Genomic DNA, 26620 nt, shown 5'->3' with positions numbered 1-26620 from the left:
CTAGAAGGCCTGTAGTAAAGTAAGCTATTAGGTTTGGCTTAACAATGTATTTCCCAAACTCATTTGACCACAGAACCCCTCTTTCTCAGAATTTTAGCAGTTTGGGTAGTGCTAAATTAAAGGGGTGAAAGACAAGCCTATATAAGAAACCAGGAAGACGACTTGAGAAATCAGAGAATACCAAAAGATAGAAGAGTTGGTACCTAAAATAAGGGGTAGAAAATGAGCCAGTTGGAAAAAGGCTAGGTGATGATCACTTAATTACATTATAAAATGACCAAGGCCTCTGTAAAAATGCAAAAAAAAAAAAAATACCACCAAAAATACAGAGATTCAAAAGCCATCCCATCCTCCTTTCATAAGGATAAGTTTCTAAGCTGTCCTCAGTTATTTCCAACTTTTCCTCCCTTAAGTAATCCTGGATCATAAAACACCTCCAAAACAGTTATAAAATGCTCTGAAATAAAGCTTACACAATTCTCAGAATTTTCTCCATGATTCCTCTTTAAGATCTTCACTAGAATTTCCTATAGATTTCAGGAATTAATCAGCTTGAATTAATACTTATTTGATATTTTATAGTTAGGGTCCCTTGTGAGGTATTTTCCTTAGTTACTGGGGTTATTTCCAAATAGTTAATCTTCCTTCAAGTTTTATATTGAATTCTCTATAATCTAAATAATATAAGTCAATATCTACAATTTATGGCTTAGAATGAAGTTTTTTAAAGGTTTTATTTATTTATTTGACAGAAAGAGAGCACAAGCAGGGGGAGCAGCAGGCAGAGGGAGAGGGGAGACCAAGGAGCCCGATGTGGGTCTCAATCCCAAGACCTTGAGATCATGACCTGAGCCAAAGGCAGATGCTCAACTGACTGAGTCACCCAGGCACCCCAAGAATGAACTTCAATATTGGTGTTTTGTGTATCTACATATAACACAGAGCAAACCTCACAATTAATAGTGAAGCATTAGAAGCATCTCCTTCAGGGGTGCCTGGGTGGCTCAGTTAGTTAAGTGTCTGACACTTGATCTCAGGTTGATCATTGGGCCCCATGCTGGGCATGGAGCCTACTTTAAAAATAAATAAATAAAAATAAATAAACAAAATAAAACAAAAACAGCAGGGCGCCTGGGTGGCTCGGTGCGTTAAACCCTCTGCCTTCGACTCAAGTCATGTTCCCGGGGTCCTGGGGTTGAGTCCTGCATTGGGCTCTCTGCTCAGCGGGGAGCCTGCTTCCCTTCCTCTCTCTGCCTACTTGTGATCTCTGTCAAATTAATAAATAGGAAAAAAAATTGTAAAACATTGTCATTGAAAATAAAACAAAAACAAAATAAAACTTAAATTTAAATTTAAATTAAAAAAAGAAGCATTTCCTTTGAGGTCAGGAATAAGAAAAGGAAGATTTTTTTTTAAAGATGTATTTATTTATTTATTTTAGAGAGAGACGGAGAAAACACAAACAGGGGAAGGGGCAGAAGGAGAGAATATCCAAGCAGACTCCCACTGAGTGCACAGCCTGACGTGGGGCTCAGTCTCACCATCCATGAGATCAGAACCTGAGCCAAAACCACAAGTTGGATGCCCAACGGATTGAGCCACCCATGCACCCCAGAAAAGGAGGGCTTCTATCACTGCTTCTATTTAATTCTGTAGTCCCTAGCCAATGCAATAAGGAAAAGGAGGAGAAAGGGAAAGGAAAATTAACAAGAAATAAGCTGTTTATTGATAATAGATAACACTAAAATGTTTACAGGCAATACAAATAACATCTACACTGGGACTGTTCAAACTTCAAAGTTTTAAGACTCACTCACAGAGATCAATATGCAAATATCAATTACATCCACCAATCAGAAAATATAATTGGGAAAAGATTATCTAGATACCAAAAAAAAATTTTTAGGAATAAAGAAAAGGAAAGCATGCTTTACATGGAAAAATTATAAAATTCTACTAAAAGATACAAAAGAAGATGAAAATAAAAGCAGAGATATACCATGTTTATGGATGGGAAGATGAAAAATATCATTTCCTTCCCAAGCTAATATATGAACTCATTGCAATTCCAAAAAAATCTCTATGGGATTCTTCAAAGGACATGACAGTCTTATTTTAAAATAAGATCAAGAGCTAAGAAGAGCAAGATATTTCCTGAAGAAGAATGAGGAGGATGGACTTACCTTCACCCAGCCATCAATACTTACAATGCAGCAATGAGAACTACACCACGGCAGTAAATACTGCCAGGAGAGACAAATGTAATAAAGGGACAACAAAGGATGCCCAGCAACAGGCCCATCCATATCAGAGAAAGTTAATCTATGGCAATAAATGCTGTTGGCACTGTTACCATGTGAAAAAATAATCAAGTTCGATCTCTCCTCTACCATACCGAAATCAGTTACAGATTGAGGACATAACTGAGAAAAACACACTTTAACACTTTTAGAACAATATCTTTATAACCTTGGGATAACAAAACATCTCTCTTTTTTTAAGATTTTATTTATTTGACAAAGAGAGACACAGCGAGAAAGGGAAGACAAGCAGGGGGAGTAAGAGAGGGAAAAGCAGGCTTCCTGCTGAGCAGGGAGCCAGATGCAGGGCTCCATCCCAAGACCCTGGAGTCACAACCTGAGCCCAAGGCAGATGCCCAATGACTGAGTCACCCAGATGCCCCACAAGACATCTTTTAAGCGAGATACCAAATTACAAACCACAAAGGAAAAAGACTGGTGAATTCTGTATGCCAACATTAAAAATTTCTGTGCCTTAGGGGCGCCTGGGTGGCTCAGGGTGTTAAGCGGCTGCCTTTAGCTCAGGTCAGGATCCCAGAGTCCTGGGATTGAGCCCTGCATCAGGCTCCCTGCTCAATGGAGAACCTGCTTCTCCCTTTCCCTCTGTCTGCCGCTCTGCATACTTGTGCTCTCTCTATCTTCATCTCCCTGCTGCCTGTGAGTTATAAAAAGACAAATACTAGAAAAATGGTCAAACATTTTCAGAAGATAAAATTCAAATGGCCAACAAACCTAGGGGAAGATGCTCAATGCTACCAATAAGCAGAGGAATTCTATTTAAAACTACAATTTCATAGGCATGAGGTTGGCAAAAATTAAACAACTGGACAATTCTAAGTACTGGTGAGATTGTCAAACAAAAGGAAATCTCAAACAGTGTTGTTAATATAAACTGGTGCCACCACTTTGAAGAGCTATGAGACAATATCTAGTAAAGTTGAAGAAGCACATATACAGAGTTCTGGCTCTAGCAAGCTAGAAGGTCTAAAACTTAAATCAAGTCCTTCTACTATGAGTATTTTCAATTTAGGTTAATTTTTTAAGTGAAATTCATAACAAAGCTGGGCATTTAAAGAAGGGACAGCTTTATGCATCGAAACAAGAAGGGCCTGAAAGCTAGAACCATAAATAACTTGCCTAAATTAATATATGAAGACATAGAAAGTCTGAATGGTTCCAATAACCATTAAGAAACCAATCAGTACAGGGTACCTGGCTGGCTCAATTGGTTAAGTGACTGCCTCAGGCTCAGGTCATGATCCCAAGGTCCTGGGATTGAGCCCCGAGATGTGTGTCCAACTCTCTGCTCAGCGGGGAGTCTGCTTCTCCCTCTCCCTCTGCCTGCTGCCCCCTACTCCTGCTCTCTCTCTCACTCTTTCTCAATAAATAAATAAAATCATTTAAAAAATGGATGTAAGAATCTTGATACTACAAAGCCAAATCTAGCAGTGCATACAAAAGATAATCCATCACGAACAAGATGACTTTATCCCAGAAATTCAAGGGTGACTTACTATTAAAACATTAACAGATTTTAGGGTAAAATAGATAGAACCAAGTAATGAATCTGAGAAAATATGAGCAAGGCCTTTATAAAGAAATAAATTTTAAATTTATTAAAATACATTAAAGAAGACAAATTTTTAAAAAAACTATGCCATGTAGTTTTAGTATAGACAGTATAGTAGTATAGACAGGAAAATTCAAAATCATAAAAAATGTCAATACTCTTCAAATTGACCTGTATATTTTATGCAGCAGCAATTAATATCCCAATATGAGTTTGCAAGAAACATGACAGGCTAATTCTAAACTTGATACGAAAGAGCAAAGAACCATAGACAGTGAAGATGCTGAAAGGGAAGGGCGCATGGGTGGCTCAGTCAGTTAAGCATCTGCCTTCGGCTCAGGTCATGATCCCAGGTCCTGGGATCAAGCCCCGAATTGCGCTCCCTCCTCAGTGGGGAGACTGATTCTCCCTCTGCCTCTCCCCCTTCTCATGTGCACAAAAATAAGTAAATAAAATCTTTAAAAAAAAAAGAGGAAGAAGAAAAGGAAAACTGCCCTACCAGTTATCAAGAATTATTATGAAGCTATAATATTTAGGACAGGGTGTTATTCATGCTGGGAGACTAATGAATACCACTAGTGCACCCAGAACCAGAATCACAAATGTATGAGAACTCATCCATGACACAGGGAGCACTGCAGATCGCTGGGGAATGTTGTATGAAATACATGATGTCAGGACAAAGGGTCATCCATATGGTAGACCTCTATCTCCTACCATACACAAAATCTAATTTCTGATGGATTACAGACTTCAAGATGAAAGATAAAACTCCTTAAACCTACAGAAGAATATATAGAAGTTATCTATATGATCCCAGGATAAGAAAATACCTCTTTAGCAAGACAAAAAAGCATTCTTCATAAAGAAGATGGGTAAGCATGACAACTTTAAAATTCAGAACTTTTGCTAACAAAAAGATACCTGAAAGAAAAATTAAATTAGAAACTAGAAGAAAATACAGGCATCCCAGGAAACAAGAATACTTGACTGGAATCTTTGATTTATACTTTATCATTCGAAATCCAGCTAACTTTTATGTGAAAATCAGGAACCAAACAGATTCTGAAATCTGGGTATTCTTCCTTATTTTAACTCAGCTATCTGAGCTTAAAAACTGCATAAACACTGATAAAAAGGAATGTTTTATTTGCAACATACACAACCAACTGCACGTTAATATCTAGAATATTTGAAAAGCTAATTCCTACATAACAAAAAGAGAAAAACAACCTGATGGCAAAACTAGAATTTTACAGAGGAATAAAGATCCAAGTGTTGCCTAAAAATATGAAAAATGCTCAACCTCATTAATAATAGTCAGAAAAATTCACCTTAAGGTCACAAAGAATAACCATTTTACATTCACCAGGCTGGGAAAAAATTAAGTTTGGCAAAACCAGTTACTGGTGAAGATAAGAATTCTATGCAGTAAAAAAAAAAAAAAAAAAAAAAAAAAAAAGAATTCTATGCAGTGATGGGACAAGTACAATTGGTACAACTATTTTGAAAAACACTCTGCCGTTATCTTGCAAAACTGCACGTGTTCATTCTTACTAGCCAGATAGATATTCCAATAGTAGAAACTGTATATGTTCTATTGAAAACCTTGCACCTACACACCAGGAAAGGTGTGAGAATGCCCATTGTTCAGAATAACAAAAAACTGGAAACAATCAATTATTCATCAAGAGTAGAATAAATAAATTGTGCTAAGAGCTTCTTTGAGAAACAGTTCATATGCCATACAATTCATCCATTTAAATGTGTTTTTTTGTATATTTGTATTACATCACCTTTTTAAATTGTGGTAAAATATGTATAAAAATAAAATTAACCACTTAAACCATTTTTTAAAAGATTTTATTTTTAAGTAGGCTCTACATGCAATGTGGGGTCTGAATCAAGAGCTGCATGTTCTACCAACTAAGCCAGCCAGGTGCCCCCCACGTTTACCTTTTTTTTTTTTTAAGATTTTATTTATTTATTGGACAGACAGAGGTCACAAGCAGGCAGAGAGGCAGGCAGAGAGAGAAGGGGAAGCAGACTCCCCACTGAGCAGAGAGCCCGACACAGGGCTCAATCCCAGGACCCTGGGACCATGACCCGAGCCGAAGGCAGAGGCTTTAACCCACTGAGCCACCCAGGCGCCCCGACTTTTACCTTTATTAAGTATACAATTTAGTAGCACTAATTACATTCACAATGTTGTGCAACCATCACCACCAGTTTGTTTTCCAAAACTTTTTTTATTAACTTCAAACAGAAACTTAACAGCTAAGCCATAACTCCCCATTCCTGCCTCCTCAGTCCCTAGTAACCTCTAATCTACTTTCTGTCTGTATGAATTTGCCTATTCTAAATATTTCATGAGTAGAAACTTAAAATATTTGCCCTTTTGTGTCTGGCTTATTTTACTCAGCAAAATGTCCTCAAGGATCACCTGTATTGTAGCATGTATCAGAACATCATTCTGATTAACCTAGAGGGTATTATGCTAAATAATATAAGTCAGACCAAGACAAATACCATAAAATTTCCCTTATATGCGGGATCTTAAAAAAAATAGAACTTAGAAGAAAAATAGAGAACTGGTGGTTGCTAGAAAGATGGGAGTGGGGGTATGGGTGAAAATAGGTAAAGGGGATTAGGAAGCACAAATTTCCAGTTAAAAAGTAAACAACTACAGTTCTCACAGTGAACACTGAGTATAGAATTGTTGAATCATGATGTTGTACACCTGAAACTAATATAACATTGGCAACTACCTTTCAATAATAAAAGTCTCTTTAAAAGAACATTTCTTTTTATGGTTGAATGATATTCCATTGTATGGATATATCACATTTTGTTTGCCCATTCATCTGTTGATGAACACTTGGGTTGTTTACAGCTTTTGGCTATTGTAAATAATGCTGCAAAGAAATGTAAGTATCTGTTCAGGTACTTGCCTTCAATTTCTTTGGACAGATACTCTTGAGTGGAATTGCTGGGTCATACTGTAATTCTATTTAGCTTTTTCAGAAATCACCAAACTATTTCCCACATCCTTTGCACCATTTTACATTCTCACCGGTTATGTGTGAGGGTCCAAATTCCCCACATCTTTGCCAACAAATATTTTTCCCTAGGTTGTGGCTTGCTTTTTCATTCTTTTAACAGTGTCTTTCTCAAAGCAGAAGTTTTCAACTTTAATCAAGGGCAACTTACCAATTTTTTTCTTTCATGGGTCTGCTGGCGGTGGTGTATCTAAAAAGGCCTTGCCAATTTCAAAGTCACCTACATTTTCTCCTATGTTATCTTCTAGAAGTTTTATAGTTTGTGTTTTGTATTTAGTCTATGATCCATTTTGAGTTAATTTTTGTGAAGAGCAGAAAGTCTGAACTTAGATCTACTCTTTTGCAATGTGGGTGTCCAATTGTTCCAGCACAATTTGTTGAAAAAAATACTCTTTCTTCATCAAATTTTCTTTGCTTCTTGTCAAAGATGAGTTAACCAAGTTTGGGTGAGTCTATTTCTGGAGTCTCTATTCTGTTCCACTGATCTATTTGTCTTTCAGCAATGCCACACTGTCTTGATAACAGAAGCTTTATAGTAAGTCTTGAAGTTGGGTAGTGTGAATCCTTTGACTTTGTTCTTCATCGGTATTGTATTGGCTATTCTGTCTTCTGTTTTTTCATATGAATTTCGAAATCAGTTCATTGACATCTACAAAATCACTTGCTGGGATTTTTGATTGGGATTGCACTGAATCTATAGATCAACTTGGGAAGAATTGACATCCTAACAACATTGAGTTTTCCTATCCATGAACATGAAATATCTCTCCATTATTTACACCTTCCTTGATTTCTTTCATCGGGAGTTTTGTTGTTTTCTGTTATAGAGTTATTATATAAATATCTAATCTAAGTATTTTTCTTTCTTTGCTTTTTTGAGGGTGGGGGTACTAATGTAAATGGTGTTGCATTTTTTAATTTCAAGTTCCAATTATAGGAAAGCAATTGATTTTTATATATTAACCTTGTATCTACAACCTTGTTATAATCACTTATTAGTTCCAGGGTTTGTTTGTTTTCAATGATTTTTTGGGATTTTCTACACAGACAATTATATCTTCTATGAACAAAGATGGTTTTATTTTTTCTTTATCAATCTGTATACACATTTCACCCAACCCTGCTTGTCTTATTGCATTAACTAGGCTTTTAGTCAATGTTGAACAGAAATGGCAAGAGGAGACAACCTTGCCCAGTTTCTGATCTTAGGGAGAAAGTATCTCCCTTCTCATCATTAAGTATGATGTCATCTGTAGAGTTTTTATGGCTGTTGTTTATCATATTAAGGAAGTTCCCCTCTATTCCTGTTTTGCTGGGAGATTTTTTATCATAAATGAATGTTGGATTTTGCCAAATGCTTTTCCTGTACCTATTGATATGATTATATGATTATTTTTCTTTAGCCTCTTCATTTAATGGATTACATTAATTGATTTTTTGAATATTAAACCAGACTTGCATATCTGGAATAAAATCCCACTTAATGCATAATTCTTGTTATACATTGTTGAATTCAATCTATAAACATTTTGTAGAAGATTTTTGCATCATTTTCATGGGAGATATTGGCCTGTAATTTTCCTTTCTTTTAATGTCTTTTGTCTTGTTACTAGGGTGATGCTTGGTCTAATAGAACAAGTTAGTAAGTATTCACTGCACTTCTATTTTCTGGAAGACATTACAGAGAATTGGTATCATTTCTTTCTCAAATGCTTGGTAGAACTCAGAGTGAATCTAGGCCATGCTAAAACTAATAAAGACTATAGCAGAATAAATTAAATGGAGACTAGAAAAACAGTAGAGAAAACAAAGAAAACCAAAAGTTGGCTGTTTGAAAAGATCAACAAAATTGGCAAACCTTTAGCTAGACTGACCAAGGAAAAAAGAGAAAAGAGTCAAATACTAAAATTAGGAGTAAAAGAGGGGATATCACCATTGACCTTACAGAAATAAAAGAATTAAAAAAATTATGGAGAATTATATGCCAACAAACTAGATAACTTAGATGAAATAGATAAATTCCTAAAAAGACATAAACTAAGGAAACTGACTCAAGAAGAAATACATATTCTGAATATATGTAGAAAAAGCAAAGAGACTGAGTTAGTCATTTTTTTAAATTTCCAACAGATGGTACACCTGGGTATTCTCAATTGGTTAAGCATCTGCCTTTGGCTCAGTTCATGAGCCCAGGATCCTGTGATCAAGTCTCATATGCAACGCAATGGGCTCCTTGCTCAGCAGGGAATCTGCTTTCCCCCTCTGCCTGCTGCTCCCCTTGCTTGTGCTCTCTCCTCCTCCCCCTCTTTGACAAATAAATAAATAAATAATCTTTTAAAAAGTAAAAATAAATTTCCAACAGAGATTAAAAAGGTTTATACACCATGACCCACTGGGATTTATCCTAGGAGTGAATAGCTAATTGAACATCTGGAAATCAATGTAATATACCACATTAATAGAATAAAGGAGAAAACCCCATGTGATCATCTTTACAGATACAGGAAAGGAGTCTTTGATGAAATCCAACACCCTTTCATGATAAAAATATCAAACAAAGTAGGAATAGACAGAAACCTCCTCAAGCTGATAAAGGGTACTTATGAAAGGATACCATCAAGAAAGTGAAAAAAAAAAAAAAAAGGAAGAAAGAAAGTAAAAAAAAACAAATCCACAGAATGGGAAAAAATATATATGCAAATCACATGTCTGATAAAGGATATATAACCAGAACACATAAAAAAACTTTTATAGACCAATAATAAAAAGATAACCTAATTAAAGAGAAAGAGACATTAAGAAAATAATCCCATTTACAACTACATTAAAAAGAATAAATAGGGGCACCTGGGTGGCTCAGGGGGTTAAGCCTCTGCCTTAGGCTCAAGCCATGATCTCAGGGTCCTGGGATGGAGCCCTGCATCAGGCTCTCTGCCTGGCTCTCTGCCTACTTGTGATCTGTGTCTGTCAAATAAATAAATAAAATCTTTAAAAAAAAGAATAAAATATCTAGGAATAAATTTAACCAAGGAGGTGAAAGATCTGTACTCTGAAAACTAACACATTGATGAAAGAAGCTAAAGATGACAAAAATGGATATGTTAACCTCAAGGATTGGAAGAATTAATATTGTTAAAATGTTTATAAATTGAAAATGTTTATAAATATATACATTTTTAAATGATTATAAATGTATATATTTATAAATGTTTATATATGTTTATAATTATGTTTATAAATAAATATGTTTACCCAAAGCAATCTACAGATTCAATGTAATCTCTATCACAATGTAACAGTATCTTTCACAGGACTAGAACAAAGAATCCTAAAATTTGTTTGGAACCACAAAAGACCCCAAATAGCCAAAGCAACCTTGAGAAAGACAAAGCTGGAGGTATCTACAATCCTAGATTTCAAGCAATGCTACAAAGCTATTGTAATCAAAACAGTGTAGTATTGGCACAAAAACAGACACACAGATCACTGGAACAGAATAGAGAGTCCAGAAATAAACCCATATTTATATGGTCAACTAATCTAGGACAAAGGAGACAAGAATATCCAATGAGGAAAAAACAGTCTCTTCAATAAATGGTGCTGGGAAAACTGGACAGCTACATGCAAAGAAATGAAATTGAGCCACTTTCTTACATCATATTCAAAAATAAACTCAAAATGAATTAAAGACCTAAATGTAAGACCTGAAACCATAAAGCTCCTAAAAGAAAAAAAGGAAATTAACTCTTGGACATCAGCCTTAGCAATATTTTTCGGGTCTGTCTCCTTATTCAAGGGAAACAAAACCAAAAACAAACAATTGAGATTACATCATGCTAAAAAAGTTTTGCAGAGCAAAGCAGACCATCAACAAAATGAAAAACCAACTTACTGAATGGAAGAAGATATTTGTTTTTATTTTTGTTTTGTTTTTTTCTTAAGATTTTATTAATTTGGGTTTTTTTTAAAGATTTTATTTATTTATTTGACAGAGATCACAAGTAGGCAGAGAGGCAGACAGAGAGAGAGGGGGGAAAGCAGGCTCCCTGCTGAGCAGAGGGCCCAATGGGGGGCTTGATCCCAGGACCCTGGAATCATGACCTGAGCTGAAGGCAGAGGCTTTAACCCACTGAGCCACCCAGGAGCCCCTATTTATTAATTTGAAAGAGAGAGAAGGAGAGCGACAGCATGAGAGGGGGGAGTAAGGGAGGGAGAAGCAGACTCCCTGCTGAGCAGGGAGCCCAATGCAGGACTGGATTCTGGAACTCTAGATCATGACCTGAGCAGAAGGCAGTTTGCTTAACCAAATGAGCCACCCAGGCATCCAGGGAAGAGATATTTATAAATGATATATCCAATAAGGGGTTAGTATCCAAAATACATAAAGGATTTATACAACTCAACACACACACACACACAAAGAAAGAAAGAAAGAAAAGAAAAATCTGATTTAAAAATGGGCAGAGGACCTGAGGACATGTTTTTCTGAAGAAGACACACAGATAGCCAATAGACACATGAAAAGATGCTCAACATCACTAGTTATCAGGCAAAGACAAATCAAAACCACAAGGAGCACCTCACACCTGTCAGAATGGCTAGTACCAAAAAGGCAAGAAAAAGGGGGTGCCTGGGTGGCTCAGCTGGTTAAGTTCTGCCTTTGGCTCAGGTCATGATCCTGGGGTCCTGGGACTGAGCCCCACATCAGGCTCCTTGCTCAGCAGGTAGTCTGCTTCTCCCTTTTCCTCTGCCCCTCTCCCCTGCTGGTGCACTCTCTCTCTCTCAAATAAATAAAATCTTTTAAAAAAGAAAAAGAAAAGAAATAACAAGTGTTTGGCAAGGATGTAGAGAAAAGGAAAAACATGTACACTGTTGGTGGGAATATAAATTGGTACAGCTACTGTGGAAAACAGTATGTGGAGTTTCCTCAAGAAATTAAAAATAGAAATACCACACAATCCAGTAATTCTACTACTAGGTATTTACTTGAAGAAAACAAAAACACTAGTTCAAAAAGAATATGCACCCCTAAGTTTATTGCAGCAATATTTACAATAGCCAAGATATGGAAGCAATGTTAAGTACCTGCCAATAGGTGAATGGATAAAGACTATGTGGTATATATACACAATGGAATATTATTCAGCCAACAAAAACGAAACTTTGTCATTCATGACAACATGAATAGGACTCTAGAACAGTATGGCAAGTGAAATGTCTCAGACAGGGAAAGACAAATATTGTATGATTTCATTTTTATGTGGAATTTAAAACACAAAACAAACAGAAACAGACATAAATACAGAGAAAAAACTGATGGTTGCCAAGGAGAGAGGTGCGGGGGGGGGATCGGTGAAACACATAAAGGGGATTACAAGGTACAAACTTCTAGTTATAAAATAAATAAGTCACAGAACATAGGGAAGACAGCCAATAATACTGTAATACCCATGCATGGTGACAGACGGGAACTACATTTGTGGTAAGCATTTCATGTATAGAATCGTCAAATTGCTATGTTGTACACCTGAAAAAAACTGGGCAAAGGATTTAAATAGACACTTCTCCAAAGAAGATACAAAACTGGCCAATAAGCACATGTAAAAAGGCTCAATATCATTAGCCATTAGAGAAATGCATCTCAAAATCACAAGGGGATACCCATTTCCATTCACTAGGATGCCTGCGGTAAAAACAAAAAAAGCCATTAAGAAGTGATTGCAAAGATATGAAGAAATTGGAACCCTCATATATTTCTGGTAAAAATGCAAAATGGTTCAGCCACTTTGGAAAACAGTTTGGCTGTTCCTCAAAATGCTAAACTTTATGTTTAGCTCATTTCATATGACCTACCAACACTATGCATAGGTATATACCCTAGAGAAATGAAAACCTGTCCATACAAGATGTATACAACTGTGGCTTGTAGCACTAGCCATTATACCCAAAATGAGGAATCGACCTAAATGCCCACCAACTGACAAAGAAAATGTGGCATATCCATACAGTGGAATGCTATTTGGCCATAAAAAATAAAGTACTGACATATGCCACCACAGGGCTGAACCATGAAAACAGTATGCTAAGTGAAAGAAGGCAGTCGCAAAACCCCACATATTATAGATCTCACTTATGTAAAATGTCCAGACCAAGCAAATCCAGAGAAGACAACATAGATTAGTGGTCCCTAGGGTCTGGCAGTTTGTGGGGAAGGGGAAGAGTCAGCTCATGTGTATGGGTTTGCTTTTCGGGATTTTGAAAATGCTCTAAAGTTAGTTTGGGTGATAGTTACATAACTCTGTGAATGTACTAAAAACCATTCAATTGTATGCTTTAAAAGGGTTAATTTATGAGATATTAAATATATCTCAATGAACCTATTTTGAAACATATACAGAGAATGGTTTAATAATGATCCAATGCCCAGCTGCAACCATTATCAATTCGTGACCAAGTTTTTTCATCTATAACCTGATGCTGTCACCCTACTCCACTCTCACGTTGGCTTATTTTAAAAAACAAACCCCAGATATTACTTCTTCTTCAAATATTCAGTGTGTTTTCAGTAATACTCAGTAGCATCTTTCTAAAAGATAATTTTTAAAAAATACAGTACCATTATCACATCTAAAAACTTAATATCTTCATATAATCAAATATCCTGTGTTTCCATGTTGTCCCTCAATTGTCTCATAAATTTGATTTTTTTAGCAGCTTTTCAAATCTAGATCTGCTACATATTGCATTTCATTATCTCTTATGTTTCTATGTATCCATAAACCCTCCCCCTCTTTGTTTCTCTTGCAATTTATTTATTGAAGGATTGGGTTGTCGTGTAGAGTTTCCCACATTCTGGATTTTGCTGATTGCATTACTGTGATGTCATTTAACATGATCACTATTCGATAGTGATTCACTTTTAGATGCTTGCTGCCAAGTACACTATAAATGTGACCTCGTATTCATCAACATAGTTGCCACGCCTTAGTGCTTACCAGACACCAGATCCTTGTAGCATACTTGACACAAAATTATCCCATTTAACCTGTAAAACAACTCCATGTGGTATTATTACCCCCGTCTGGAGATATAGAAAATGAGGCTTAGAGAGGTTCAAAAAAAGTGGTCCCAGTCAACCCCTGAGGCAGTGAACATCTTGTCACAGCCAAGGTCTGTCTGATGTTACATCCCATACTTCTATCCATTACATGACAATATCCCCATCTTTTGCCTGTGGCTGTGGTTGTTTTTGTAAACTCTAAGAAGTAGTCCTTCAGTCCACCCAAAGAACTTACTTTTACATATCATCTGTAATACTTAGGATGCTTTCAGCTTCAAGCAACAGAAAACATCTCAAAGTGACGCAGCAATAAGGACATTTGTTATCTCATAGAACAAGAAATCCAGGGGCGCCTGTGTGGGTCAATGGGTTCAGCATCTGTCTTCAGCTCAGGTCTTGATCCCAGGGTCCTAGGATGGAGTCCCTGCTCAGCAGGAAGTCTGCTTCTCCCTCTTCCTCTGCCCCTCCCCCCTGCTTGTCTTTCTCTCCCTCTCTCAAAAACATAAAATATTTTTTAAAAAAAGAAAGGAAAAAAAAAAAAAGAAATCCAGAAGTGGGACAGCAGCAGGTCTGATTGATTTGGTGACTTAACAACAACATCACAGACCCAGGTTCATTCTATCTCTATACTCTGCCATCACTGATGTGTTGCCTCTGTCCTAAGGGTCAAGTTTCAGGTAACACAGCCAGAAGCAACAATACCCAGTAGAGATGGTGGCATGTTTCCTGTATGTCCCTGTTGTGTGTGTGTGGGTTTTTTTTTTAAGATTTTATTTATTTATTTGACAGAGAGAGATCACAAGTAAGCAGAGAGGCAGGCAGAGTGAGAGGGGGAAGCTGGCTCCCCGCTGAGCAGAGAGCCCAATTCGGGACTCGATCCCAGGACCCTGAGATCATGACCTGAGCCAAAGGCAGAGGCTTAACCCACTGAGCCACCCAGGCGCCCTGTATGTCTCTGTTAAGAGCAAGAAAAATCTTTCCCAGAAGGTTTTCAGCACACCTCTCCTCAGGTTTCAGTGACAAAACTGGGTCATATGCCCACCCCTAACCTCTCACTAGCCAGTCAAGAGGATCTTATTCCCCTTGCCCATGGTAGTTTAGGAGTGTACCTCTGAGATGGTAATAGGATCACCTTCCTTGGTGGGTCAACAACTATAAAGGCTTCTGCAAAGAAGAAGAGGGGTGAATGGATGTTGAGTGGGCAAGCAACAGTATTTGCTTCATGTTCCTAATGAGCTATGCTACAGTCCATTGTGAATAACACAAATACTTCATTATAAGTGCCACACAGAATTTTTTACTTTCTATCAAGTGACATTTACTTTTGAGCTATCAGCTTTCTTGCCTGCACAAAGACACTAGATAAAATTATATGTAAAGTCTCCTCCAGCTCCAGCTGTCTCAATTTTAAATTTTGGAAAAAGCAAGTTCAAAAATTAAACCTACAAGATATGGGAATGCCTGGGTGGCTCAGTGGGTTAAGCCACTGCCTTCGGCTCAGGTCATGATCAGCAGGGTCCTGGGATCAAGTCCCACATCAGGCTCCTTGCTTGGCAAGGAGCCTGCTTCTCTCTCTGCCTCTGCCTGCCACTCTGCCTGCTTGTGCTCTCTCTCTCTCTCTCTCTCTCTCTGATAAATAAATAAATAAATAAACCTACAAGATATGGTCCAGAAATGATGATGGGTTTCAGCTGCCAAGTCCTAGGCATGGCTGATGTCCTTCTAGCCCTTAAAAAGTTTATACATGGGTATTAGATTTAAAGAACTAAACAAACTGGTACTGATCATATCTTTCTATTAAAAATAGAAAGGTTAAGTGTTCTACCTTCCTGCCTCTTCTGTTAACATCTACTAGCTTCTAGCCCTCATGCTACAGAGTTTAATTAGAAGATCTTTTTCATAACTTACTTCCTTTCGCTTGGTGTCAGCATCCTCCCGGAGCTCATACAAGGCTCTGTGACTGTCAGAGCTCTTCCACCTTTGCTTTCACTGCCAACTATAACTTTAACTTAAGAAATCATTTCTATCCCTGCTACCTTTCACAGACTTCATCTGAAGTAATTCTCCATTCATTTCATCACACACAGGCATTTTCCTTGTGGAGAACCACAATAACACCAAAAAGAAAGATGGTACACCACTGAGTATTGTCGTTATATCAACCCTTTGCTACTCTTTCTTTCAATATGAATAAAATTGCTTTATTTGAGTTTATGCCTACCATCAGTTTTCTCTGGGAAAACTGCTGGCTTGATTTGTAAGTAGTTCCATTCTTATTTAACAGAGGCTATGATTTGTGATAAATGCACAACATGAAAAAGTCAAAGATATCATAGATCTCCCAGGACATTTGGAATAACAAATGATAGGAAAACCTGGAAGCGTGATTTAAGTGGGTTTGTTCATACCTCCATTTCATTTCATTATTTCCAGATCAGATGTGCCTTTCTGGTGAAGAGGCCCAGGGTACAATCCATTACCACCGTGGAAAGTGGGAAGCACCTCCTGTGTGCCATTGTTCATCCCACTAGTCCCAAGAGCTTTAGAGAATTAACTGTTTTCTGGGCAAGGCATGGCCCTGTTTGAAATGTACAAAGGAAAGAGTGTTGAGAGTGCCTCTTTGGGGAAGGCAGAGAATGTGCAGGGTGGAAGGAGAGGAGATCAGCTTAATAATCAACTAGATGACCTTGAGCAAGTCGTATCACCTCTCTGTACCTCTTAGAAATCTGGGGAAAAGCCTTACTCTGTATCTCACAGATTGTTGCCAAAATCAAGTGAGAACACGAATAGGAAAGTATTTTCACAAATGCAAAATTGTGTTATTATTTTTGAATATGGATTTTCCTCTGCATTTTTCTTTTTTCTTTTTTCTTTTTCTTTTTTTCTTTTGCCACATGATAACTGATGGGTCATGCCAGATTATGAAGCATTCACCCTTTGACTGTTTCAGGCACATTACACCAGCAATATTATATCCATCCCTTTGTTTATTTTCTTTCCATCACATCCCTAAGATGCAAATCTCACCATAAGGTGAACTACTGCATAGCAGCTACTTAACAAAAGTCAACATACTTAAACTGTCCAGATAAACGCTATATACAAGAGTTGTGCTAGAAGTATGCAAAAGGGGTTCAAAAAGGAGTGAGAGCACATCTAATTAGAGAAAGCTTCTGAAAGATAATCCCATCATGCCACGTATTTTAGGAATTTCGGCCTTAGTCCCGTGTAACCCCACCCCACTTTCATGCTTCAGAGACAAGAGCATATTTTCTCTATCTTCTTAGCTCCCAAGAACCCCGCAGACAGGACATTTCAGAACGTTCGGGGATGATGTGAACCGGCTAAACGCGAGGTGGGTTTTAACATTTATCTACCCAGCCCAATGAAGCTCACCTGTTTTTAACTTAGTATTATAGGTGGGTCTTTCCAGGCAAGACATGTGCCCGACAACACCCCTGTAACTCCCAAGGAAGAAACTTCATTGCGGATGTGTTAAGTGCCCAGCACAGCTGCTTTCATATATGCACCTAATATGGGGTTAGTCCTCAAAATGTATCTTGCGGCTTTAAGTCCACTTTACGGATGATGATGCCGACACTCGGCCTAGGCTGCGTTGTGCAGTCTAACATCTAGTAGAAGCCACTGCGTGTGCATGAGCTCTTCAACACCCTGACCCCCAAACTTTAAATCAGCCTCGCTCAACCCCACCTGCTTACCTCCCTCCCTGCAGGCACCTGCCCTAGCTGCTACTCCTTCCCGTGTCCCCGCCCCAGGCCCCACTAAAGCCGGTAAAAACTAGATCTTAAGGCTTGCGCGTAAAGATGTTCACTCACCCAACTGCTGCTCACAGGCTTGAAAAGCTTTTGCCACCCACCCTATCCGCAGCCCCGAGCTTCTCAAAAGAGCTAGCACAGCGTTTTCCCAAGGCTGAGGTCCTCGTCGCCTGCAGGGCGGTGACGGGGTCGGGAAGAGGATTCCGGGAAAGGACACCTGCAGGGGAGGTCCCCGTAGGGGGTCCCGCCTCCGCGCGGCCCGGGCGCGCCGCCGCGAACTACGCTTCCCAGGCTGCTCCGCTGCCGCCGCGCGCCCCGGCGCCGCGCCCGGCGGGGAGCCGCCTGTTGATCGCGCGCTTGCCCCGGCCACTGCGCCGCGGCTGCTCGGCCGTCCCCGCTACCTCGGGGCAGACGGACACACCGCCCGCACCGCCGGCTCCGGGATGGGCGCACGGACGGGTGAGCGCGCGGGGGTGCGGGGGCAGGCCCGGGCGGGGAACGGTGTGCATACCCCGGCCCGCGGCGCGGGGGTGGCCGCGCCCTCCCGGCGGGCTAGAGGATGCTCCGCGGCGTCCGCGCCTGACCCAGCAGGCGCCCGGAGCCGGGGCAGCCGACGGCCTCCCTCCGCGGCCGGGCGGCCTGTGCAGGGCGGCGCGAGCAGGAGGCGCCCCCGGGGATGTGGGTCCCACGCTCCGCACTGCGGCTCCGCAGCCTCGGCAGCCCGCCGGGCCGCTGCAGTGAGGGCGCGGTCTCCTGCCTTCCTCGCGCTGCGGGGCTGGGTTTTTCCACGCTGGGCTTTGTTCCCCGCTTTCCCCTCTCCTGTGACTGTTAGACAAGCTCCTGAAGCCAGGTGCCTCTCACCGCATCGTTGCAGCGGGCGACGGGGAAGGGTGCCTTCCGGCTGGCGTCTTACGACCCCTGGAGCTGTCAACCCGCATGGGCGTTTCAGCCTCTGGGAAAGCGGTATTCAGGGAGCGGCCTGATGCAGGTCATCGAGACCTTTATTTTTCCTGGTTAAAGTCATGGTAGCTTGTGCTCCCTGAGCCTTCCTAAATTGTCCCTGTTGATCCGCAAAAATGAAGATGGATTTTTAAAAAATAATATTAATAAAAAGTTCCTAATGGGAATTTTTACTTAAAGCCTTACAAGGTGGGAAGGTGATGCAGGCAAAATGCAAATTAGCGTTGAAGGAGGCCGCGAGTGCTATGGCATCATCTTGCCCATTAAACAGCCAAATCACAAGGCACTTGGGAAGGGAACAAAAAGAACATCAGAGGAGGTATTTTTCAAATCAGGTTCCTGTCCTATATCTACCATTAAGGAGCTGAGAGACTCTGGGCAAGCCCCTTGACCTGAGTCTCTCTATGCATGTAAAATGGGGCGTTTGGGCTGCATGATTTCTAAACCTCTGTTCTTCCAAGATTCTCATATCAGGGGACTGAAGAGATGAGGTTGCGTCTGTTCAACACCATTACAAAAAGCCTGATTGTGACAGAACGAGCGGCTTTACCCTAGTGAGGAGGAAAGATTTTTCAGGGCTCTGGCAATCTGATTAAAAAAAAAAAAAAAAAACTGATTTTCTCTATCTACTTTCTTCAGTCAACCTAATAAATATGTAGTATAGCCACTTTATTGTTCGCAGAGCTGTAAGTTGGTGGGCAACATGGTTTCTTTGTGTTTGTTTTTAATTTACTGAAGATGCAGTCATGAGGTGGGCGGGTTAATGGAGAAGCAAATGGCTCCCCCAGTCTGGGCTCAAGTGGTCAGATGTGGTCAGCAAAGACATGGGGGAAAGCCCCAGCAAGAAGTAACCAGAGAGCACATGCGCTGAGGAAAGAGAGGATGAGTACTGATGGGTCATTGTTTGAATAATACACAATGAAAGGAATACCAGAACCAGAAAACCAGTGCTAAGCAAACCCTAACATAACCAGTTCAGGCAAGGACTCATCCGTGGGTTCAAAATCTTTGAGTGAGAGGTTGTTGGAGAATAGGATTATCTCATCATGGATTACCTCTAGAAAATGTGTCCTTACAATGGAAAGATGAGGAGGTCATCACCTCAGCCTAGTGATCAAGCTTACCAGCACCTATTAAGAGTCTCCTGTTGGGATACAATAAGATCATGACTTCACCTATGCAGTGTTCCTGCCAAAAACACTGGAAAGTCAAATTTGGGAGGGTGGGGAGTTTTGTAGATTAAAATACTCAAGTGGAGTAACAACAATTTGAGATGCATAAACTTCGGATCCTAAATCAGAAAAAAAAAAATATATATATATATATACATATATATATATATCACACACACACACACACACACACATATATATATATATATATATAAAATCCTTTAGCAATATATATATTGCTATAAGATTATTTGGAGACAATTGGAAAATTTTAACAGGGACTACATATTATATAATATGATGGAATTACTTTTCATTTTCTGAGGCACAGTAGTGGTGCTGTGGTTATGTAGGACACTGTCCTCCTTCGTGTGAGGTGCAGGTATTAGAGGAAATGTGTCGTGATATGTGCAACTTTCTGCTAGTTCAGGGACAACTCTAAGTGTAGGGGAGCAAGCTCAGGAAATGTGGCAAAATGACAGTGAATTGAAGAGAATAGTACGCAGGTATTTGTTGTAATGTTCTTTTGTCTTTTCAGTAAGTGTGGACTTTTTAAATTAAAGTGGGAGAGAGTGGGGCACCTGGGTGACTTAGCGGTTGGAGCCTCTGCCTTTGGCTCGGGTATGATCTCAGGGTCCTGGGATAGAGCCTGGAGTCAGGCTCTCTGCTCAGCAGGGAGCCTGCTTCCCCCTCTCTCTCTGCCTGCCTCTCTACCTACTTGTGATCTATCTCTGCCTGTCAAATAAATAAATAAAATCTTTAAAAAAATAAAAATAAAATAAATAAAGTGGGCGGGAGCAATGAAATTAGAGAGTATATAAAGAGAAAGAATTGTAGAGAACTAGTTGGTTAGTGACACACAGCTGCAGTGAATCTGTGGCTTTGAGTTACCAGGATTTAAATCCTATTGGAGGTGTGAGGGGGCTTAGGGCAAATTCCCTTTCTTGGTTTGTTTTGGCTACTCTCAATCATTTATTCTTTTTTATTTCTTTATTTTTTAAGATTTTATTTATTTGACAGAGAGAGAACAGAAGCAGGGGGGAGCGGCAGGCACAGGGAGAGGGAGAAGCAGGCTCCCCACTGAGCAGGGATCCTGACATGGCGCTCAATTCCAGGACCTGGGGATCATGACCTGAGCCAAAGGCAGATGCTCAACCCACTGAACCACCCAGGCACCCCACAATCATTTATTCATAAGATACTGCATCCGCTGGGGCACCTGGCAGGCTCAGTAGATAGAACATGCATCTCTTGATCTCGGGGTTGTGAGTTCAAGACCCATATTTAGGTGTGGAGCCTACTTTAAACAAAAGAAGAAAGGAAGGGGAAAAAAAAAAAGAAAAAGATACTGCATCCCCTAACTCCAACCTCAAAACATTAATAATTCCCAAACCTTTGAAATGTTAACTCTACTCGAGAACCATCTTGAAAGCACTGTCCCTTTCCTCTCTACATTCAAGATTTATGTCCATCTAGAAGGAAGTTCCCAGTAGTGGTTCTTTTTATTTTGAGTTAGGGGAGTGTTAGGGGAAAGAACAGATCCAGACTTTTTTTTTTTTTTTAAAGATTTTTATTTATTTATTTGACAGAGAGAGATCACAAGTAGGCAGAGAGGCAGGCAGAGAGAGAGGAAGGGCGGGGGGAAGCAGGCTCCCTGCTGAGCAGAGAGCCCGATGCGGGACTCGATCCCAGGACCCTGAGATCATGACCTGAGCCGAAGGCAGCGGCTTAACCCACTGAGCCACCCAGGCGCCCCAGATCCAGACTTTTGACATAACAGAAGGTGTAGGGTTTCCTCTCATTCACATACACCCAAATGGTTTCTTATAGACTCTAAGTGGCTCGTAGAGGTTCATAGAAGGCATGTGCAGAAAAGACTTCCTGTTGCCAGGCCAGGAAAACAAAATCAACTCTTAAGATACAACACAGTTTTATACAGAGCCTTTTGCTGCAAAGAGACTTTTGCTATACCTGGAATATACATATTTCTGCTTTTACGTTTTGCCTCCTGTTTCAGCATCAATGCTACCCCCTCTCTTTAAGTATGTCACTAGGTTTCCCCTATTGACCTCTGGTTGGAGTGGTAATGAGAAGGTCAGTTCTAGGACTGTGGTATTGTAATAGGAACTCATGAAACAGGACACAAGGCCAGCTGTGCTAAGCCTGGAGATGAGTAAGGAGCAAATCTGAGGCACCAGCCCTACGAGGCCTCTCATCAGAGCAGTTGGAGGGGTCTAGAGTCTGGTAAGCTGGGCTGCTGTTCAGCCCATACATGCAGGGATAGCCATCCCTGTTGTTTAGAGATGACAACCATTCTGACTGGGCAGTGCCCATTCCATACCATTCACTAAGTCTTTTGCATATCATCTTGATAAGTAGTCATGAGTCAAGGTGCTGCGCGTAGTACCAGTATGGCACAGCAAAACATTGATCAAACCTGGCTGGAATACAGAGGCTAGAGTAAGAGACAAGGTAGGTGAGTCAAAGGCTACATAAGCCGGCAGGAGCCAGAGGGCACGGGAATCAAAAGACAGAAAGTAGGAACCCATAGTGCTGGTCCAGAAGTGAGAAGCCATCAACTTCCAAAGGCAGGGTGAACCAACAGATACAGATACCCACGTACAAGGCAAGGAGATGGAAGTCGGGAAATGGGAGCGCCTCAGAAAACAGAGAATAGGGCCAGACAAAGGGATCAAGCAGCAGCAGGAAGTAGCACCTGCCAAGAGAGTGAGAAACCAGGTAGCAGTCTGGGCAGAGTCTCAGTCTTCCATGCTGAGGAGCTTCTGCCCCCATCAGGAAGCTTCTTGGCTGCTTCCTGCCAAGGGGGGATCCTACCTCCTCCTTTGGTCAGCCTCTACATAGTGGCTTACTACACCTGGCAACTCTGACCCAGGGCTCTTAGAAGATGCTGCCTCTCTGTATTCAACAGATCCCAACAAGGATAACAGAGGGAACAGATACCCCAAATAAAAGACTATTCCCAGACCAAGGACAAAAGAGAAATGGCTTTGACTGAGGGTTTGTATGTGTGTTGCACTAGGCACGGTTTAATAAATAGGGCTGCTCATTTTGACTTTGGTTCCAAGTCTTTGTGTGTAGGCATTGCTCCTAGTGCACACATTATCACATTAAGCATCACCTCCACCTTCTGAGATGAATACTGGTCTTTAGCCTGTTTTACAGAGGAAGGAACAGAGGCTTGGAGAAGTTTCACTTGTACTCAGACCTGTACTGATCACACCCAGGGCTGGTTATCTCCAAGGCCCCTGCTTTAAGTCTTCTGAACCCGGAGGGGGTGGTTCACTGGTGGGCACATTGTTTTAAAAGGAGACTGTTTTCAAGCAAAATTTGAGCCATGGCAACTTTTGTGTGATAAGTTTGGGAAGTTAAGACCAAATAGTCTCAGATACAAACTCTTCATTCTGGTAAGATCTGTTCCTCATTCCCCCTTCAGCTTGTTCCCTTCAATTGACCTGTTGTACTTTTTGCCTGAAATTCCTTCTTATCTCACCCCATTCTCTGTCCTTCATCCTCTGCAAGTATTCCCAGAATATGGTAGGAGCCATTTGGTTTTTTAAAAAAGAGAGAGAGAAACAGACATGACTGGGCCATCTTCAAAAAGCTTGATTTGGGGGCACATGGGCAGCACAGTCAGTTAAGTGTCTGCCTTTAGCTTAGGTCATGATCCCAGGGTCTTGGGATGGAGCCCCACATCTGGCTCCCTGCTCAGCAGAGAGCCTTCTCCCTCTGCCCCTCCCCCTGCTTGTGAACACACACACACACACATTCTCTCTCTCTCTCTCAAATAAAATCTTTTTTAAAAACCCAAATAGCTAGATTTTAAAACCTAGGCTGTGTGTTTTGTATACATTTTGTATTTACCCACAGCTAGAAAGGAATTAAATATATAGGAACAACTCATGTCTTGTTGGAGAATATGATGATATGTTGATTTCGTTCTAATTTACTAATTTTAGAAAAACATAGGTATGGCCCTCATGCACTTTGGTTCCCTGATTATTTAAAAATAATTATGAAATATTAAATATTTATAATAGAGAATAATAAATTCTCATTTCCCTATCCCTACTTGGGAATAAATCATCACCACTATAGTTGAAGCCCAAGTCCCCTTTCTCCAGGCAATACCCCCTCTCCCGTCTAGTGTGGTATGTCTTTTCCATGCGCAGTCCTATGTAGCTTTCCTAGAAATGTACATCCTCTGACATAACTTATGGCACTGTTTTGCCAGTTTAAAAAACTTTTCACTAGTTTTTCACTAGGTTTTTCAGGGTATTTTTTGTTTACTCTTTTGCAAAAATTAGTCTCTGGTTTGGACAGGGTTTAATAAATAGGACTGCTTGTTTTGACAGTGGTTCCGAGTCTTTGTGCCAAAGGCTGGCCATTTGGTGTGGTATCTGATTTTTTCCTCTTTCATTCTGCAGTTATACGAATAAGGCAGTGGAAATTGAAGCAAAGAAAGCTATACTCCTTGTTTTCCTTACTAGAGCCTGTGTCTTTGGGTAACCAAAGAGTTATTAGGGGGCCCGAGCATTCTACCTTCAGTTCTAGTCCTTACTCCTGTCTTCTGTGTTCCTAACTGCCTTGGTGTACACTCCCACCTGGACTCTGGGAAGCCTTGCTGGGCACTTGCTTCATTCCAGCATGTGCGTCAGTATCTTGTTGCCTGCTGAGCGCTTGCCGTGAGACAGACACTCTGCCGGAGGTGACGCTGCTGCAGTGCTTTGTGCAGACTTTCTACTGTGGCATCACCAACATGAGGAGAGAACAGATGTGAAACCTTGTGGGGCCCAGGCAGGAGCTACAGCAGGCCAGCCAGCCATGAGCCAGAAATCTGCAGTTTGACATTAAAAGCTCTGTGAATGCTGCATTCTTCTCCATCCACAGTATGTCTGTATTTTGTATTAAACAATAGTAATTGGTTCTCCCCCAAATCTTCAAGTCAAAGTTGTGCTCCAGGAGGATGCACTACTTTTTTTTCTCCTCTGGCTTTGACACCCCCTCATTTATGCAACATATGCAATTTGTCTTAACAGGTACTGTTACATAGTGTTAACATGTTATTGTAACTACTCACCCTACTAAACTGTAAGCTTGGTTGAGGCACAGGGTATCATTTATTTAGTTCACTGCTATTGTCCCAGCAGTATCTGGAAATCATGGGCTTTCAGTAGATACTTGTTGAATGAATACGCAAACCTGAGCTTGCAAAGCCTAAGAATATAAAGAATTACCATGTTGACCCTGTCCTCTGGGAATTCGTGGTATAGTTGAAGAGAGAACCATATATGTAACAAACATGAAAAGATAACGAGAGAGCAAGAGATGAACACCAAATTGGTGACATAGGCAATGTGAATTTAGGAAAGGAGCAATTTCTGTAGTCTTAGGTGGCCTCAAAAATTTCTATGACACAGAGTAGAGGCACTGCATATAGTGGAATGAGCTCTGGACCAGGGGGTCACTTCACCTCTGTGCTCATTTTCTTCATTTGCATTTGTGGGATGCCTACTTTGGGTCAAGACTTGTGTTGGGGTGCCTGGGTGGCTCAGTAGGTCAAGTGTCTGCCTTTGGCTCAGGTCATGATTCCAGGGTCCTGGGATGGAGCCCCGCGTCTTGCTCCCTGCTCAGTGGGAAGCCTGCTTCTCCCTCTCCCCACTGCCATGCTCGCTCTGTCTCTGTCTCCCTCTCTCCCAAATAAATAAATTAAATTAAAAAAAAAAAACTTGTGTTGGGGAACCAGAATTATAACAGTGACTAAAACTGACACAGTCCCCCATCCTCCCAGAGATTAGCAAGGAAGATAGAGATAAAACAAGCAATGGTAATAAAGTCAAGAGCAGTGATCAAGGGGTATGCCATAGGGGAGAGAAGTGACCCAGACCTTGTCTTAGTGTCTGAACAAGGCCTCCCTGAGGAACTGAAGATTACATGAGACCAGAAGATGAATACGACAGTATTCAGCCAAGGAGGGTGGGGGTCACTAGTACTCTGAGCAGAGCAAGCGGCATAAGGCACGATCCAGGAATTGGAAGTGGTCCAGGAGGCTGGAGCCAGGAGGAGATGGGGAGTGTGGTGCAGGATGAGGCTGATGAGGAGGACAGGGGCCAGACTGTGAATCTGATCCTTATCCTCAAGGCAGTGGGAAGCCTTGGAGAATTTTAAGTAATAGGGCAAAGTTGTTTAAAAAAGTCATTTTGGCTATTTACGTGGAGAATGGATGGAGAGTGGGTAAGGCTGGATGTGGCAGAGCAGACAAGTCCGGTGGGTGGATTCTAACATGTTTAGGTAAGAACAGAACTTGGTGATTAATGGGGAGGGGGAGGAGACAAGGAAAAGATGGTGTCAAGGATGGCTCCCTGGTTGATGAGAGTCCTCAGAGGTACTTGAGGGAACCAAGTGAAGATGTTGGTTTGGCAGCTAGAAATATTCAGACCTAGCCCTCAGGAATGGGGTCTAGAACAAAGATATGGATTTTGGGAGTCTTTAACATATGGATTATAGTTAAAAGTTTGGAGGCAGTGAGTTCTGCCAGGGAGAATGATAATGTGAGAAGAGAAGTTCTAAAACAGGACTATGGGGGTGCCTGGGTGGTTCAGTGGGTTAAAGCCTCTGCCTTCGGCTCAGGTCATGATCCCAGGGTCCTGGGATTGAGCCCCGGATTGGCTCTCTGCTCAGCGGGGAGCCTGTTTCCTTCTCTCT

At 40.8% G+C, this 26620-nt stretch overlaps 1 protein-coding gene across 2 annotated transcripts in view; it reads left to right on the top strand.

Annotated features, from left to right (window-relative positions):
- The first annotated feature begins 17319 nt into the window (after window positions 1-17319).
- Window positions 17320-26620, top strand: part of TMOD2 (tropomodulin 2) — a 54330-nt gene continuing 45029 nt past the window's right edge. The window contains exon 1 of one of the 2 annotated variants that reach the window (XM_032856474.1): window positions 17320-17344. The gene's annotated coding sequence lies outside the window, so the exon portion shown is untranslated. Of the gene's footprint in view, window positions 17345-18120; window positions 18225-26620 lie in introns of those variants that run through there. The other variant, XM_032856472.1, reaches the window with a different exon arrangement.

This window comes from Lontra canadensis, unplaced genomic scaffold (assembly GCF_010015895.1).
Source record: "Lontra canadensis isolate GAN:19392208 unplaced genomic scaffold, GSC_riverotter_1.0 scaffold12, whole genome shotgun sequence".
In the NCBI taxonomy this organism is placed as follows: Eukaryota; Metazoa; Chordata; class Mammalia; order Carnivora; family Mustelidae; genus Lontra; species Lontra canadensis.
Note: the sequence above shows the minus strand (reverse complement) of the source record. Positions and strands in the feature narration are given on the sequence as shown.